A 6,970-nucleotide genomic window follows, 5' to 3' on the forward strand; every position below is an offset into this window, starting at 1 on the left:
AGTGTTTGTGAACACTTGTACGCCAGTGTCACTGGATCATGGATGGTTTAAACCAATTTGAAAAGGCCCTGTGGAATGCCAGGTTCCTGCTTTGTGGGGGTTTGAAAGAGGATAGGACACAGGAATATACAGTGAGGAGCTGGGAAAACTTTGAAAATGGAAAACGCTTGAGAAAGTTGCTCTTCAAAGGCATACGGTTGAGGACACGAAAAGTGTAGCATTGCCAATGAGCCTAAAAATGAATCAAGTTCAAGTAAGTCCATAAAAATAGGCATGCCTACACCCCAACACACACTGTCAAGCGGACCATAAGTCAATTTAAGAAATTTGTGAAATATTCTTTCAGAAGCAAATTATCCCCCAGAAATCTGATGGACGCTTCTCTGCAACACTGAAAGACATCACTCGGCGTTCATTAGACTTTAGTTACATCACTTTGCCTCGTACAGGGTTTACATTTAACCAGCTAAGCTTTGATTTATTGATTTCTATCAGGATGTGAAGTTTATTTTTGCAAAAGGGGCTTCTCAAAAACATGCCCTACCCTGCCTTTAAGAGAGAGTGAAGAGGTGTAGCAGCCTGTTGGAAATCAGTGCAATTGAGGTTGTTCAGAAGTGATTGAATCTATTTTTTTTGTGTGTGTGCTGGGTTTCAGGACAAGTGGAAGATTTAGGAGGATATATTGGGTTCATCTTACCCTAAGCTTCTGTCACTATAGGGAACACCTGCAGGCTGATTTAAAACCAAAAGCTTGATTTCTAACCTCCTAGTGCTGTGGGAAGCTCAATTTCCTCTTCATAGAAATACCCTTATCAAAACAGAGATGACCTGAATGTGTCAGCCAGTGAGTGTGCCTCGCTCATCAGTGGTAGATTGGTGGAGGAGGCTTGCCAGGGTCAGATGGTAAGCCCAGTGGTGCTCCATCCTTACACGGCCATTCGGGAGAGTAGGTGAACTGCATGCTGGGTAACAGTTGCTAATCATCTCCGAGGTACTCCTCTCCACGCAAGAGTAATCATAGGAGGGGTGGGGGGCTGGGCCTACTAAAGACTAGGTACACAAGCCTCCAACCACAATAATCTCACTCTATAAATGTGCCTTTCCTACAGAAAGACAAGTGATATTTTAAGGGACAAAGAAAAGAAAATGGGCATGCAATTCATTCAAACGTGTTAGTATCTCATTCAGGTTACTAACCCTTGATAATAATTTCTTCGAAATACATTTACATTTAGTCATTTAGCAGACGCTCTTATCCAGAGCGACTTACAGTAAGTACAGGGACATTCCCCCCGAGGCAAGTAGGGTGAAGTGCCTTGCCCAAGGACACAACATCATTTGGCATGGCCGGGAATCGATCTGGCAACCTTCAAAATACTAGCCCGGTTCCCTAACCGCTCAGCCATCTGACTCCCTTGATGTAGATAATCAGTTGTCCAAATGGGGAGATAAATTGACTAACATATTTCCAGACAGTGTTTTTGATCGTAAAAGTATTTTAAAATCTTGCTTGAAGCATTATGTTATATTTACAATCAAAAGAATAACACACACACCTTTTTGTGTCCAATGCTGGATTTCCCGGGTGACAGACATGGGGCTGTAGGCAGGTCATTAGACCAGCTGACATATCTGGGCCTGGGCTTTCTGCTTCACTTCCCATCAAGGAGGGGGAACTGCTTCTCTGATTGGCAGGCCAGCGGTTCTCAAGGTCAGCATGTTCAGTTGCTCACCCTCTCACTGTAGATGACGGAGGGAATATCTCTCCTGTCGACAGTTGACCATTCCAGCACTGCCCCCAAACCTTCTCTCCTAAAGATATCATCCACTGCTTCCTCTGATCATGTTGATTGCCTAAGGCCTGGGGAACTGGTCAGCACATGGCCCTGTAGATTGCATGTTGTGTGTTTCGTGTCAGGAATACTAAGTACGGATGGGTGTCATGTTTTCCTATTTCCTTCAGAGTTGGGTAAGGCTGGGGGGTTGCAGGCCATAGCTTGGCTTTCAGGAACTGACCCAGACTTGGCTGTATTTATTACAGGGCAACGAGACATCACATCTCTCAACCTCGGCTCAGTTCGAGGCCCCCATTCAAAGAGTAGCTGTTAAAAACGCATAAACGATAAGACCAACCCGGGCAGAATACAGATGAGCCTACAGGAGGAATCTGCCCCTTTGATGCCTGGATGATGGAGGCAGACTCACAACTATGCAGGCAGAGAGGCAGGAAGAGAGAGGAGATTGGAGGAGAAGTAGGGAGGAATGGAGGGGAAAGGGAATGAGCGGAAGGGCAGAAAGGCAGAGAGAGGCAGAGAGGCAGAGAGAGGGACAGAAAAGAATTGACACGGGCTGGAAGGGCGGGAGAGAGAGGAGAAAACAAAGTGCCGTGGGACACAAGAACCTCGTTCCCCGGAGCAAAACAAAAGGCTTATTTGCAGATGGCTTGACGGAGCCACAAAGGCAAACACTCGTTTTTGGACGCAGGCGACTGTTTGAATATCACCACGACGACACAGCCGTCGTGCTCCAATCACGTCGTTTGTTTAGCGGAGCGTTTGAAATCTGCGGAGTGCCATCGATTCTCGAGCGCCATTGTGATGTGGCTCCTTGTCACAACACTCTAATGTGCTCTGTACATGGATGATTTACACGTAAGAACAGCTGGGGAAGCTGGCAGCTCCACAAACAGATTACGATGACGTTGTGAGCAACCCTACCGGGCGCCTCATATGGGCATCCAAACCTCCAGGGAACATGATAGGGGCACATAGAGTACTTGCCTACCCATGCATATGCACATTTGCACACACACACACTATCTCACTGGCATGACAACAGTTACACTCATGACATGAAAGAGAGGTCGTTGCGCAATCATGTACATGATGCAGGACGTATTGCATGAATTTCATAAGTATCTTTATTATAGCCAATTTCACCATCACTGGCGCCACGCAATTGCTTTACAAATGTCACACTTGCGTGATGGCTGTTCACATTGCTCAATCCTCTGCTTCCAATGGTGTGACACAGATAAAGCGTATATAGCTGTTGGTTATAGTCGTAGAACATGGGATTGCAGATCAAGAGGTTTCAGGGTCCAATCTCCCCCCCTAACATTGCTTTGGATGAAAGTGTCTGCTAAGTGCATACATGCTACTGTAGATAAACAGAATGTTTATTAGCATGCATGGGCTGTGGCTGATGTGTTTGTTTACAACTGTGGCTTTGAAATGTGAATTAATACACAGTATATTCTTAAGGGATATGCTTGTATATACTTGCCAGCTTATAAGTAATGATACTGCTTGATCAGTGGTCAACATTAGGAACTAACTCTTACCTGGCATTTCGCCTTGAATAGCATTTCAGAGAACAAAGTATGTTTGGCAAGTTCTATTTTCAGGAATTGCCCATCAGGTATAGAAATTGAGGCTTTTTCATTAGGTGGGAACAAGACTTTGTAGGGTAAAAGGTGTAGAAAATGTGAGAATGGGAATAATGTGTCTGATATCTATGAACACATCACATCACATTATTTACCTTAGGTCTAGATGAGCTGTTGGATCTCTGTTGTAGCACCCCTGCTGTGTGTACGGCACCAACTGGTGACTCTCTGCAAGTCCCCAACCCCCCCGCCGTTCCCACCCACCACCCCACACTGGAGTGCCTTCCACAGCCCAGCAGCAGGCAGCCTTTGTGGGGAGGAGATCCACGGCTGGTCCCTGGCTGTCTCCCGCCTCCACCAGCCTCCTATTGAAAAGCGACCAATCGGCTATGAAAGCGCTCCATTGATAATGGATCCTGGCCACCCCGCTGCCGACGCAACACACATGCACAAATGCACACACACACACAGTTAGACATGCACATACACACATTACATAGCTGATGGGAAATCAAATGGGAATTTTGAATGTGCCTGGTTTACGGAAACTGTACTTCGAGCCTGTTGTGACACAATATTGGCTGTGGATTGTAAATGCAAATCGGGTGTAGTATATTTGGATTGCGTCTTTCAGAGACCCGTCTCCTTCCCACTGAATCATGGCACAGCTGAAGCAAAGGCTGGGTCAGAGAGCTTATCACAGCGCTGGAAAACAACCCCCCCCCAAACATATCACCTTTGTCTTGATTTCACACTTTGCCTTTGTATGTTCCTTTCCCTTTTAATGTTTCTTTGCCTTTAATTTCACATTTTCCCACTCTGAAAATAGTATTTCTTCATAGACTCTCTATGTTTTACAGATCTGAATCAGTGACGCCTGCGATTGGAACAAGCACCCGTAGAGTTCTTGCAGCAGACACCGTCGAGCTAAAGGTTAGTCTCTGCTTCCTCTCCACACAGAAAGGCATAGCCACAGCCACCCCATTTCAGCACAAATGCCACAGGTCCTCGAAGGCACTCCAACCATTCACTGATGAGGACCCTGAAGATCTCCAAGCCTGTTGGGCATATAACCTTGGGGCTCTGCTGTCTCTGCTTTTAAATGCCAATGACCGAGGAGAGCACATTCTCATAATTCCGGTAAAACATGAGTCTGAGTTAACAAAGAATAATGCAAAAGAGCATTGATTTTAGCATAATTTTTGTAAACAAACAATACATTTCCAGGACATCTTCTCGGGGCGTAGACAAGCCTCTCCTGGTGATAGTGTGTATGGTCCTGGTCGCAGCACCCTCACGGGTTAAAAACGGTGACTAATGAAATATTGATTTAACCTTGGCGAGGAAGAGACTCAAACATGTTGTATACATAAGCCTTATTGTAAAAGCGCGGCTATTGAGGGGCAACATGAGTCATGAGCTTGTGTCCCATGGGAGTCAATGGCAACTGGCCTCCGTGTTGAATGCTGAGAGAGGCGGGCGAGCGGCAAGGTTGGACTCCAGTTGATTGTATTTATATCACATTTACATTTACATTTACATTTAGTCATTTAGCAGACGCTCTTATCCAGAGCGACTTACAGTAAGTACAGGGACATTCCCCCGAGGCAAGTAGGGTGAAGTGCCTTGCCCAAGGACACAACGTCATGTGGCGCAGCAGGGAATCGAACTGGCGACCTTCAGATTACTATTCCGATTCCCTCACCGTTGAGCCACCTGACTCCCATATCAGCACAGAAGTGCAGGCCTCAACCCTCTGTGGTCGTCGACAACACACAACCATGTGATCAGAGACAGTAACATGAATATAATTACACATTCTTGCTCCTCTCCCTTTGAGTAAATAAATGAATAGACATGAATAGAAGAAAAAACAAACATGAAAAATAATTAGGATATGCGTTTATTGAAATTTCCCACAATGAAAGATAAGGGTGCACAGTTCACAAGGAGGCCAAACCAATAATGAATTAGCTTAATGCTGATTAAACCACTCGAGATTCATATTGATTAGATTATTTGGTAGTCCAGTACTACAGTTGTAAACCGTCAGAGAGCTCAGACCCTGCCGCCAACTTCCAGACCCTTCCGTGATCAGCTGCTGTAGCGATGGGACTTCGGGGAGGAGTTGAGTGGCCATTTTCGGAGGCATCGTGGCTGACTCTGGCCTTGTTAAAACCCATTTTGTTTCCCGAGCAGCCGTCTTAGCCTCCTACAGATGAGCTCGGACGGACTCCGCGTCCGCCACACCGACCAGGGACCAGGGGGAGCGGCCCAATCTGTCATCCTTATTGGCCGTGACATATCCAAAGTGGCAGAGCACGGCCCGTAGAGAGAGCGGGAGGAAAAAGAGTCACAGGGTGGTGGTGCGCACCTCAGACCAACCACGCTGTTTCCCAGTGTTTTCCTCTCTGTTCCCCTAAGCAAGGCCGCCCTGTCTCGCTAAAACAATGCAATACAGCGTCACTGATGAGGTTAAACAGCAGCGACCCTGGGTTCTTGGCTCTACTCCCAGTCTGCCCCCCATCCCCCTCTCTCATCCCCCTCTCCCCTCCCAAACCTCTTCTACTTTGGGCCAGACAAACAGAGCATGAAGGCAATGTTCTAGTCCCGCTCACTTGATGAAAGAGACTGAAATAATGAAGATGTTTCACAATCCTCCTCTGTCTCCTACCTCCTCCTCCCAGCGTCCTCACTCTCAAACCTCTCCACAGGCATACGTGATGCTGTTTCTTGCTGCTGGCACTATCATGGTTTGTGAGTTGTGTTTTGTGAGTGTGTAAGTGTCTGTGTGTGTGTGTTTGGGGAGGGGGGTGATAACCATGGCAAGTGATGGCAGAGAATTTAAGCAATAGCCCCTTGGCAAATCAAGTGAATTAGCATGGGTAAGACAAGCCCCCATTACCACACACGTGCACACACACACACAGACACACAAATTCATAGCATGATGATGATGGAAGGCTGTCAAGGTCATCACCAAGGTGACTACTCCACAGCCAGGAGACTAATATATGGGGGGGGGGCTTGGTGGGGAGCGTCTCCCAGCACAGAACCAGCATACCCCATCACCCTGCCCCCCTCCGTCTCTCTCTCTCCCTCCCTCCCTTCCCCCTCCATCCATCCTTCTTTCCCACGGCAGAGATTAAGATCTCGTGTTGTAATTATTGCTCGGTGAGGCAACCTAATTTTGCAAAGTAGATAGCATCAGGCTTGCCAGGTGCTTTCGTACAGGGTATCCAGCCAGCAGCTCATTCTGTCCTCCGTGTTCCTCAGTGCAGCAGCCAATCTCAACGTGGCGCCGTCACAGGATACACGTTAGAGGATTGACTCCCCCCCCCCTCCCCCTCCCACACACACACACACACACCCGATCCGATTTCCTTCAGTAACCACAGTGGAAAAAACAAAAAAACTGGAGGAGAAGGGGGAAAAACAACCAGGTGGAAGGAAAATAAAGGTATAAAAATAGAGAGAAAGCGGAAGCTGAATCCCATGGGTGTCTGTGATTTCCGCAAGCTGATATACACGCGGAAAGCCGTCAATCTTGGTGTTCCCGGGGAACATCTGCCTCCCCGCTCA

General features: G+C 47.1%; 1 protein-coding gene across 1 annotated transcript in view; it reads left to right on the forward strand.

Annotated features, from left to right (window-relative positions):
• The window catches only part of syt1a (synaptotagmin Ia), a 90,389-nt gene that overhangs the window by 12,802 nt on the left and 70,617 nt on the right, over positions 1–6,970 (forward strand). Inside the window, exon 3 of the mRNA XM_047023135.1 lies at positions 4,249–4,321. The gene's annotated coding sequence lies outside the window, so the exon portion shown is untranslated. The remainder of the gene's footprint in view (positions 1–4,248; positions 4,322–6,970) is intronic.

Source organism: Hypomesus transpacificus, chromosome 7, assembly GCF_021917145.1.
Source record: "Hypomesus transpacificus isolate Combined female chromosome 7, fHypTra1, whole genome shotgun sequence".
In the NCBI taxonomy this organism is placed as follows: domain Eukaryota; kingdom Metazoa; phylum Chordata; class Actinopteri; order Osmeriformes; family Osmeridae; genus Hypomesus; species Hypomesus transpacificus.